The sequence below is a fragment of the Anabrus simplex genome, chromosome 2, assembly GCF_040414725.1.
Source record: "Anabrus simplex isolate iqAnaSimp1 chromosome 2, ASM4041472v1, whole genome shotgun sequence".
Taxonomy (NCBI): domain Eukaryota; kingdom Metazoa; phylum Arthropoda; class Insecta; order Orthoptera; family Tettigoniidae; genus Anabrus; species Anabrus simplex.
Genome location: NC_090266.1, coordinates 229,012,841 through 229,025,190, shown reverse-complemented (window position 1 = coordinate 229,025,190; position 12,350 = coordinate 229,012,841). Strand labels below are relative to the sequence as shown.

Here is a 12,350-nt window from a genome sequence, read left to right as displayed (position 1 = left end):
GTATGACACCTCATGAGATGAGAACTAGTTTTTCAAGAGTGAAATGTGACTGAAACATACAATCAGCACTTTCCCATAAAACCCACCTGCTGGTACAGAGAATTGAATTCCGATCATTTGGATCGAAATACAGCGGTCTAATTATAAGGCTGTGGTGGAACTCATTATTAGTTTGGCCACTGTTATTATCTGCGTACACAGCACTCAAATTCAGTACCAACCATATATCAACAAGAGAACTTCGGAGCCCATTAAATTCTGTTTCATGTAAGAAATACTGCTGTTACTGTCTTCACTTTGTGCAATAAAATGCGTTCTTAAGAATCTCACAACAAATGGAATGCTCAAATGCTCTAGTAGCGTTATGAATTGGTCTTGGTGACAATATAAACCGTACCACCCCCTTCATTTCTCTGGGTGAGAGAATGAATAGGCACATGGGAGGGTGGATGGTGAGGGGCCAGCGGGGAGGTAGCTCTGGAGAAGAATGGTGAGGAGTGTAAAGAAAGACGCCCATTACTATTTGAAAGCATGGCCTTATTCTCCTTGTTCTGAGGCAGAAGGCGTGCTGCTGATGGCATGATTAGGGGAGAAGGTGCAACTCCTCATCCGCTTTACTTCCGAGGTCAATCCTGAACGCGGTCACACGTTCGATATCGAATGGGTTAGTAGCCAACAAGAGTAATGAATTAGATCGATCCGTGTCCAGCCGAAAGGTGGGTTCCAGTGCTATTCTTCAGACGGACAGAATGAACGAGATCTGAACTTCTTGTCTGTGAGACAATTTTTCCTCCTACTGGCGACAAACCTTTTCGTTTCACCGACGATTGTTGTCGTAATTTCTCATTCCGTTGCTTACACTTTACAAGATTGGACTTTCTTTGTTACTTCCTTAGTCCGTCTCTGAGGAATGGTCCTAAAAGATTAATCTCAGCTACGGAATAACGCATAGTATTGAAAATAAGTTCTTCGACTTTCCACTAGAAAATTGCTCTGAGGGGAGCCCAAATCATATGCGTATTATAGTTTTATGTGATATACCGTACATTTGTCTTCAATATCCCCATGATCTATCTGCAGTTACTTTCCTTCTGTAAACAAATACGATGGATAGTTGCACATTTCCTAGCTTCCCTTTCTTGATTCATCTCCTTTCCATATATTGACTCGTTCATTTGCCATTGATATAAAGAAAAGGGAGAATATTGATAGTATAAACTTTAGTGACATTTTATCCGCGCAGTTTCCAACGTCATAGTACCGTTTGAACACCTTTGGTGCCATTGACCCTCTTGGTGCCAGGTCCAGAACGTCAGAATATGAGCAGAAAGCCAGACATAGTTACAGAATGTTGCAATTACCAATATACTTTCTCAACATGCGAATAAAAGTACAGACTTCCACCTGACATTGATTGATATACAGTGGTAGGCCTAATCCTAAATGTTTGTAAAAATTTCAAATCCATTTGTTGATATAAAAAGCAGAATTTCATATTATGCTTGTTGTTTAAAGTTGCTCAACATCTAGGTCATCAACCCCGCAGAATTTCAGAAGTAGAATGAAAAATAATATAATTCATATCATATATCCAAACTTATCAGCAATACAATCATACGTCCGCGGGATTAAACACAGCGCACGCACAAGTATTGTAGTTTAGACGTTATTCTATGTCGAACGTAAACATAACACCTGATATCGTTGTTGCCATTTCCGCTTACTCTGTGAACACGGAGTAATCGAATTGCATCATGATTTGTTTTGGTCTTCATCTTCGGATGAAGAAATAATTGGCACCTGAGTCGATATAATCGTCTGAATCATTTACATTACTTCCGCTAGTAACAAAATTCAGTCAACCCACTTTGATCAACAAAATCACTTTTACCGCCTAGTCACCATCTCACAGAACTGCGGGGAAGCCACATGAGCAGACAACATGGAAGCGAGCAAACGTAGTACGGGTGTCACGTAAGATGCTGTTATCCATCGGATGTAATCGCACTAAATAATGGTAGTACGGCGCGCTAATCACACAACGGTATATTGTTGACCTGCGCTCTCAACGATTAAGCACTTTATTCCTACAATTAGAGGAGTAGCTTTTCACTGCAGACTTTTGGGAAGGACTGACAAGGAAACATCGGCAATGGGTTAGACGCCAATCGCGATGAAACTTGGAAAACACATTGAGGTACACGTAAAAATGATGTCGGTTTCAGTTTTGGGTGCCAACATTCATTAGAGCGTTAACTACGGGGCCTAAAATTTGCGACATTTCAAATTCCGCGCGATCAGCGATGAATACCTGCTGGCCACGTTTCCCTTCTCCCCGAGCTTGGAGGCTGCGGTGGTGAACCAGTTGGAGCGGGGGGGGGGGGCTAGGTGCAGAGGCGTGTCTCCAAGCACGCAGTGTGCCAGCTTAGCATTGGCCAGCAGGTATTCATCACTGATCGCGAGAATTTGAAATGTCGCAACTTTTATGCCCCGTAGTTAACGCTCTAATGAATGTTGGCACCCAAAATTGATGCCGACAATTTTTACGTGTACCTCCATGTGTTTTCCAAGTTTCATCGCGATCGGCGACTTACCCATTGCCGATGTTCCCTTGCGAGTGTCATCCAGTATGTCCTATCAATGGGCGAAACCAGTGTCCCTACATTACGGACCACGGAACTTCTCATTTTTCCTCACACGGCTTAGGGGATCACATTCTAACTAAAAGCAAAGCAAAGCAAAGTCATATCCGTACAGGCCGTGAAGGAGGGGTGGAAGGCAAAGGCTTTCACTATCCGTAACCTCGGCACTTGGCGGGGAAGAGTGGTTAGCTCTATACCCAGCCACCTTTCTGCCCCAGGAATTAACATGTTACACATTTGTGGTGTAGGCTGAGTGAACCTCAGCGCCATCTGCACCTCTGAAAGTGGAAATCTCGTTTCTTAAATATTTCGACTTACTGACGGGAAATCGAAACCACGTCCTACCGGGTGAATAAAGAACGTTTTTACCGCCTCGGACAGTCATCCCCTCCCATGCCAAAATTACTTCCAGCAACATTAACTGGTAAAAATTACTATTTCGAGTCCAAATTAGAGTATTTGCCGCTACGCCAATTTTGTAGCTTGTTCGCATGTTTTGAATTCTGCAATTTAGAAAACGTCGTTGCCTCATTACTAGAACTAGGAACATCAGTAAATATCGAAGTCGTGTATTTAATGTGTCTGACTGAGAACTTGTGTTAACAAGTTTGCAGTCGTCATTGTAATTAGCACAAGGATAAATGCCCAAGTGTATGGAATACAATCCAGTCTCAATATTTCTCATAGCAGTGTACCTCCTAATTGCTAGGATATCCAAAGGTAGAACTTTAGAAACAGCGGGCTGTACTGCTACTTACTTGACAACACACAGGGAACACATGAATCGGCATTCATGAGTATTGTTTAGATGTAAATGTATAATAACATTAAGTGAAATTATAGTCGGGATAACCAGATTCAGTTGCATAGTCTGGGCCCCGTACGGCCCTAGTAGTGTTTCTGGATTTAAAAGAAATTATGTCAAGTGACCTTCGCTTAACATGTAACGGACTGCCTGGTTTTATGTGAAAATCAAATTAGTGGCATTCAATCCGTCAATCAGTCTGTCGCCGAATTTGCAAGTTTCTTAGCAAATGTTTCCATAGCCTTTTCTAATGTTTTCAAGGAACTTTGGATCTGTTCCGGTTTTCGTATCAAGCAGTCCTTGTGTGGGCACCATACACTGGAACCATACTCTAATTGGGGTCTTACCAGATTTAAATGCCCTCTCCTTCATCACATTACTAAAAACGCGCCAGGAAGGGAATCCAGCAGGGTCAAGTCAACATATGTTACTGAGTTCCACCCATTCCTTGAAGAAGGAAAAGAAGAGGAAAAATTTAATTTAGGTTTGATAAAGAAACGTCAATTGAAACGTCTGTAAAATATACTGAACAATTTCATAGCTTCCACACTATTCCATGCTGGCAACTTCAAGGCAGCATGGGTAGTGGAATTTCTTTCAGCGTGCTTTAAGATAAAGCATCGTCGGACCTTCTTCCTCTAAATCGGTCTCAGAAGGAGCACTGGGAATACTAATTACAGTAAGAGCAATCGTAATCCCTCCACCAGTGTATTATACAATATGAGGTTGGGTTTGAATGATATCTAGCCCGGTCTGCGAACATAATCCGATGAATCAACTTGGCCCCAGAAACGAAATGAATTGGATCACACTGGCCTGAGTTATAGCTTTCCTGTGCCGTTATAGTGCACATTTTAGCACCCTCGTATATCTGTGGTAACCGAGCGAGTTGGCTGTGCAGTTAGCGGCACGCAGCTGTGAGCTTGCATTCGAACCTCACTGTCGGCAGCCCTGAAGATGGTATTCCGTGGTTTCCCATTTTCACACCAGGCAAATGCTGGGGCTGTACCTTAATTAAGGCCGCTTCCTTCCCACTCGTAGATTTTTCCTGCCCCGTGCTCGCCATAAGACTATCTCCCGAATACAAACTAACAGCTGCTGTCACACTAAAAAAATAGTAAAAATAATGTAGCTTATACTGCCAGGAAACTGTTAGTGCGATAGGAATACTCGCTACAACTAGTGATTTATCCTGGTTTTTCTTTCTCCTTTATGGACGTATGGTACAATAGCATTCATCATAGGTCAAAAACACAATCTCAATCAAGCATTAATCTTTGGGAGATGGAGAACGAATTAAGCTACGGTCGAAGAAGCTGACACATCTGCATTGTTCTCAACAAATATTCTAAAAATTGGTACCAACTGAACTTCCGCAGTCAAATTATTATTTTCAAATCAGTAAATTTCGAGGCCACACTCAGTCAATCACCACATGTGTGTACAGTTAAATCTACAATATACCTGTTCTTATGAAGTAAACCTATTGGTTTAAAAGGAATGGAATAATAATAACAATAATAAGTCACGAACACAATGTGCAAACGCAGGAATCGCTTCTACGGTCACATACGACGGATGGACGACTGTCGATGGACAAAACGCATTTTCAATAATTTTGACTCAAAACAAAAAAAAAAACAAAAAAACAATAGTTCCCTGGTATGTTAACGTCAAGAAAAAGTTTGAAGAAATGGGTCTACAACCAGATGACGCTCACAAACGAGACATTTTCAGAAAAAGCATTGTGACTTTTGGGACTTTCCGGGATATGAATTGGTCAACTGGTGCAAAGTGGTCGGATGCACACTGTGCTAGACACAGCGAGCTATTGAAAACCTACTGGATCAATCGAAAATTGAATAAACGCCAATATGTATAATGATGCCAACGGCCATACCATGTTCAATACACCGTTTCTCGTTCGATTACCGCAGTTAAGCAACATTGGACGTGGTCAGTACTTGGATGGGTGACCGCTTGGGAACACCACGTGCTGTTGGCTCAATTACCGTTGTCCGCCTCTGCGGTGTAGTGGTTAGTGTGATTAGCCACCCTCGGAGGCCTAGGTTCGATTCCCGGCTCTGCCGCGAAATTTGAAAAGTGGTACGACGGTTGGAACGGGGTCCACTCAGTCTCGGGAGATCAAATGAGTAGAGGTGAGTTCTATTCCCACCTCAGCCATCCTGGAAGTGGTTTTCCGTAGTTTCCCACTTCTCCTCCAGGCAAATGCCGGGATAGTACCTAACTTAAGGCCACAGCCGCTTCCTTCCCACTTCCTTGTTTATCCCTTCCAATCTTCCCATCCCCCACAAGGCCCCTGTTCAGCATAGCAGGTGAGGCCGCCTGGGCGAGGTACTGGCCATTCTCCCCAGTTGTATCCCCCGACCCAATGTCTCACGCTCCAGGACACTGCCCTTGAGGCGGTAGGCATGGGATCCCTCGCTGAGTCCGAGGGAAAAAATCAACCCTGGAGGGTAAGCAGATTAAGAAAGAAAGCAAGAAAATGTATAATGAGTATCGTGGTCCCTAGTTGGCCGATTAGCGAATAATAAATAAATAAATAAATAAATAAATAATATTGTTAAGGCCACGGCCGCTACCTTTGCGTCCTTGTGTCGCTCAAAACCCCCGATTTGTTAGTGCGACGTTATAAAACTAGGAAGAAATATTTTAGAACACACTCGTGCACAATTATTTACTTTGTCTGTTCCTAGATGTAACTCTACTTATTTTGCTGGCAGGGATATGTATTTTAAAAGCACCCTGTTATGGAGTAATTAAGAAAACATTTTTTTTTAATTTTTGAAAAGGTGCACTTATTTACACTTTTGTTTTGCTGAAACTGTCTCATGACAGTTATTCTCTGTATATTGACTAGGCACTTCCCAAGGAAGCTGCAATTGCCAAGAAAGCAATTACATTTCCAATAATGCTTAACTAATTTGTAACTACACACCTTCCCATTGAGTTTATTCGTGTTTAGCCTGAATTAGAACATCAAGTTTATATAAAGCCTTTGCACATACACAGAATCATATTTCACACGGTTCTTTTTGGGAAGCTGTAGTATTTGTATTGACGAGAATAAAGATATAGCACAACATAAAATGGACCTTTGTGACAAGAACATCAGTTTCAACCGTATATTCCTCGACGAGTTCGTTGTAAAGAGCCTCGCTGATGTTCCACGGAAATGCCTGCATCTAAGGAAATAGCAGCTCTTCGTTTGATTAAAGATCCCTTTTAGCAAGTCTAGCTGATAAGATCAAAGGAAGAAAAAAAAGATACAAAATGGACATCGTGGAGACATAGAAATGTATCTACATCAATTTTGTTGTGTGAGATAATATACAGAACAATAGCAAAGGTTTCACAAACTTCAGAAGCGAATACTTTCTTACTTTTGCCAACCATAACTAACTTAGTAGTAATTAATAGCAGCTAGCTATGAAAGTACAGTATATAATATGCATGTCATTAAGATAAATACGGTGTAAGCCGTCGACTGCGATGTCAGGTGCCTTTAATGGCAATTATGATCATCACCTTAAACAAATTTACTTAGGAAAACTTACAGGGCTTTGGTTAACATCTGTGTTTTATCGTCAAATGTTTCTTTTTTCTTTTTAGCGTATGGCTTTTAGTGCCGGGTTTGTTCGAGGATATGTTCGGCTCGCCTGTTCTGTTGCTGCTTTTCCCGGTACACCCCATGGTGGGTGAGCTACATGTACTGCTGTGTGAGGCTGTTGTATGTGGGGCTGTAGGTGTAATTAATGGACTGGGAAAGGGAAGGACGCAAACGTGGCCTTGAGAAAGGAACCATCTCGGCATTTTGTTCGAAGATGAAATGGGAAACTATGGAAAACCATTTCGAGGATGGCGCAAGGGAAATTCTAATCCATCTGTCTCCCTAGTACAGAGCTAGCTACCATAATTGGCCGTGCATCAGTGCACTGAACTAACATGTTGTTAGGTTAACAACACCGGGTTATAGAACTTTGCTTGGTTACATGATTTTTTTAAAAAAAGGGCATCTGAAGAGTAAAATTAGATCGGATTTTAAAAAATCAATTAATTACTTGGTCGAGATTTAAATAGCAACTTTCACTCGGTATTTTTGTCAGCCCTTCTGTGTCCTGAATGAGGGTTTGAATTTAGATTTCTTAATCTTGGCTTAAATATTTTGTTGCAAGTATGATTCAACAGTTATTGGCGTTAATTATCGCATATGCCCTACATTAACAATGCAATGTATGCATAAATATATTTTTGCCGTGCTTTGGACTAATGAGAATTAGAGAATTTAAAAATGTTTTATTTTAGCTAGAAACATAAAGAAGTTCGATCGAAATTACCGCTTGACTGATACGATATGATGTTCCTCACTGACATGATTTTAGTCATTTTCTTGATAAATATTGTTATGAAGTATAAATTCACACACGGAAAATAGTCCTACAGGCCTGTTAACATAGCGCACTTCACCAGACTTAAATAGAGGAACATCCTTCTGTTAGGAAATATGATATACTGTATATGCCATTTGCCACAAGAATTATCGGGACATTTCAACAAAGTATTTTAAGGATTTAGTATTCAGCAAATTAGGATTTAATTTTATATTAGTCCATGAAAATTAAAATACATATTTTATGAATTGGTTTTCAAAACACATTTTGTTGGAAAGAAAAGAGAACAGTTATAATATCGTCTGATGTTACCTATAGAAGTCTCATTTTGTAGTAACAAAAGTTCTGCATTATAGTTGTAGTTGTAACTGGTATACAGAAGGGACAGTTATTTTATTAGAGTCTGTTCTGTTATGCTGCGTACATTTCTAGAAAGTAACAAACGCCGTGTTACCGTGCAATGCGCCTTTATCAACATACCTCTGTGAATCAACATTTCCGGACATAAATTGAAGCTGTACTTTATGGTGCGTTTCATGAGCACACTGCATGCTGGTGTTACCAAGTACGGTCATTACAGCCTCCGGTAGGTGGGCCCTGAACGTGCAGTGTTGTTCAGAAGTATTGAAGGAAATGAAAATGAGCACACTATTCGTGAATTGACTTTGTTAGCGATAAAGAATTGAACACAAGCTTGTGTTACAGGGATTGGAATTATTTACCAAGGCAGATGTTCAATAAATTTCCAAATTATTTGCATTTATTTAAGAAAAGACTAGATAAACAACAGATAGGGAATTTGCCACCAGGGTGACTGCCCTAAATGCAGATCAGTGGTGATTTATTGATTGACATGTGGGAATTTAATTATATTATTTAAACTTCAGTCATCCATTTGCTATTTTTTCCTACATTTCTTCGTACTTGTACACCGAACTCGATAGCTGCAGTCGGTTAAGTGCGACCAGTATCCAGTATTCGGGAGATAGTAGGTTCGAACCCCACTGTTGGCAGCCCTGAAAATGGTTTTCCGTGGTTTCCCATTTTCACACCAGGCAAATGCTGGGGCTGTACCTTAATTAAGGCCACGGCCGCTTCCTTCCCACTCCTAGCCCTTTCCTATCCCTTCGTCGCCATAAGACCTATCTGTGTCGGTGCGACGTAAAGCAACTAGCAAAAAAACGCGTACTTGTACATGATTCATATGAGTCATGCTTTAATGTGGTGTTTCAACGAAGAAATTGTGTGTATGCACATAATGTGAAAACGTAATAGACGTACACGCATTATTCATCCTAGGTCGAGTTTAAAGAATATCCGTCTCAGTAAAAAATTAAAATGGAACTAATAGCTATGATCTTGTTATTAAGTAGAAATTTATTTTAAGGAAATACAAAATAACTACAATAATAATAATAATAATAATAATAATAATAATAATAATAATAATAATAATAATAATAATAATAATAAACAGCATTAAAGATCCTCAATATTATCCATGTTCTTGGACATGAAATACGTTTAATCAACTTTAAAAATCATAAAGTTCTGTTGTTAGGAAATTCATTATTACACCTGAATGAAAAAGTGAATACACTGCTTTTTTGAATTGAATTTCTTAATTATAAAAATCTGACCAGAACGGATATCGAATTGAATTCTGTGTTAAGGAAGACATCTAGCAATTAAATAATAGTATTTAAACATCGCTTATCAATTAGCAAATCTTTCCTATGAGTTAACATTCATTTTACACGTCAACCTTCCGCAGAACATTAATTATTATTTACATTTCAAACTAGTTGTTTTAATTCGTTAGTAAAATGTAATTGATATGGTCATGATCGATGATGATACACTGCATGAATCCTGCGGTTGGTTTCAGTGCTTTCCGTCGTCTGGAATAAAATTAAAAACCGACGCAAATAAATAATCATTCCACTGAAAATGGTAAAAGTTTAATAACATAATCGAAATGAAAATCTATTGAGCAGGATATTGTCAACTACGCACAATATGAAAAAGCATTAATAGACAATGCCTTCTATAAATGATTTACGATCGAAACAGTACAACATAATGAATAATTTATTATTCAGTATTAATACTTCATCATCATCATCATCTGTTTACCCTCCAGGTTCGGTTTTTCTCTCGGACTTAGCGAGGGATCCCACCTCTACCGCCTCAAGGGCGGTGTCCTGGAGCTTCAGACTCGTGGTCGGGGGATACAACTGGGGAGTATGATCAGTACCTCGCCCAGACGGCCTCACCTACTATGCTGAACAGGGGCCTTGTGGAGGGATGGGAAGATTGGAAGGGATAGGCAAGGAAGAGGGAAGGAAGCGGCCGTGGCCTTAAGTTAGGTACCATCCTGGCATTCGCCTGGAGGAGAAGTGGGAAACCACGGAAAACCACTTCGAGGATGGCTGAGGTGGGAATCGAACCCACCTCTACTCAGTTGACCTCCCGAGGCTGAGTGGACCCCGTTCCAGCCCTCGTACCACTTTTCAAATTTCGTGGCAGAGCCGGAAATCGAACCCGGGCCTCCGGGGGTGGCAGTTAATCACGCTAACCACTACACCACAGAGGTGGACCAGTATTAATACTTACGCAGTTATTTGGTTAGTTTGAGATGCAACCAGTAGCCTATATGTGAGCACGAGAGAGAAGTTTGGTGGAATAGCATAATACCGGTAAACCGTAAACCGAACAGTAATGGTTTCCGGCATTTTCGTTTTAAACACTTCCGGACCTTTTGGACAAAATAGGATGCACGACGTACAAGTGTAAGATATCGCCAATCATGTTTTGTTCACGAACAGGCAAGTTAACGAATATTATTATTCAAAAACAGACTATATTTTCTAGGTTTTCTCTACACACATCAAATTCATTTGCTAGTTGTTTTACATCGCACCGACACAGATAGGTCTTACGGCGACGATGGGACAGGATAGGGCTAGGAGTGGGAAGGAAGCGGCCGTGGCCTTAATTAAGGTACAGCCCGAGCATTTGCCTGGTGTGAAAATGGTAAACCACGGAAAACCATTTTCAGGGCTGCCGACAGTGGGGTTCGAACCTACTATCTCCCGAATACTGGATACTGGCCGCACTTAAGCGGCTGCAGCTATATCAAATTCATTATCTTTAATACGCGGTTACTCATCTCCTTACAGTGATGAATGTTGTTACCTTTTTGATGTATCCGAGACTTTAAATATATTGCAGTATCGAAGACAAATTCTTCCCAAAATGATTCGGGAAATAAACAAAAGCAAAAACAACAAGGTTTTTTATTCTGGTGTAACAGTATATTCCGAGACCGGCTCCATGGCTAAATGGTTAGCGTGTTGGCCTTTGGGCACAGGGGTCCCGGGTTCGATTCCCGGCAGGGTCGGGAATTTTAATTATCATTGGTTAATTTCCCTGGCACGGGGGCTGGGCGTATGTGTTGTCCTCATCATCATTTCATCCTCATCACGACGCGCAGGTCGCCTACGGGAGTCAAATCATAAGACCTGCACCTGGTGAGTCGAACCCTTCCTGGGATCTCCCGGCACTAAAAGCCACACGTCATTTATTTATTTATTTGGTATATTCCGAATGTTCTAGTGTAGACTACATCTGCCTGAGAAGGTTAACTTGCACCTTTGACAGAGTTCCAAGGAACTGTGTAGTTTTTTTCTTTTTCGTCTTATTAACAGTTTATATAAAACCGTTTGGTGAACTTCTAACATTTGAAACTGGGCTTATTCTTTTACAGGCATACTTTTATCAACTGAGTTTCTTACAGTATAGTGCGTTAGAAGAATGTTCTGAAGGTAATGAATTGTGAATAAGTATACCATCGCGTAAGAGACAATACCGCATATCCAGTATTTTCCGTAAGACTGGTAACACCTCCCAGTCACACATGGATATGCAGTCCATCAGAACAATTTTCGTTGTGCTCATTTTCTATGCATACGTGTTAAGGAAAATGAACCTTAAATACATTATTCTGTAGGAGTGCACAAATACGCCATGCAAAAATACAGTACGGTACGGTACGATAAGGTACGTAACTTAAAACACCGTGTGGTCCAACACTCTTTCAGAGAAGAAAGCTGTTGTTTAATTGGTTTCAAAATAACGCAAGTGATATAACGTTGTCAAGTGGAGGGTTCTGTTTATTTCCATTGGATACTTCACTATCATCCAACCGACTTTTATGAAGATACCATTTGGGCTCTGCAACTACTATCATCATCATCATCATCTGTTTACCCTCCAGGTTCGGCTTTTCCCTCGGACTCAGCGAGGGATCCCACCTCTACCGCCTCAAGGGCAGTGTCCTGGAGTTTCAGACTCTTGGTCGGGGGATACAACTGGGGAGAATGACCAGTACCTCGCCCAGGCGGCCTCACCTGCTATGCTGAACAGGGGCCCTGTGGAGGGATGGGAAGATTGGAAGGGATAGACTAGGAAGAGGGAAGGAAGCGGCCG

General features: G+C 40.9%; 1 protein-coding gene and 1 pseudogene across 1 annotated transcript in view; both read left to right on the top strand.

Annotated features, from left to right (window-relative positions):
• Positions 1 to 12,350, top strand: part of LOC136864018 (discoidin domain-containing receptor 2) — a 1,053,752-nt gene that overhangs the window by 168,755 nt on the left and 872,647 nt on the right. The gene's annotated exons all lie outside the window — the stretch shown is intronic.
• On the top strand, positions 5,334 to 5,452 carry LOC136864980 (5S ribosomal RNA; annotated as a pseudogene).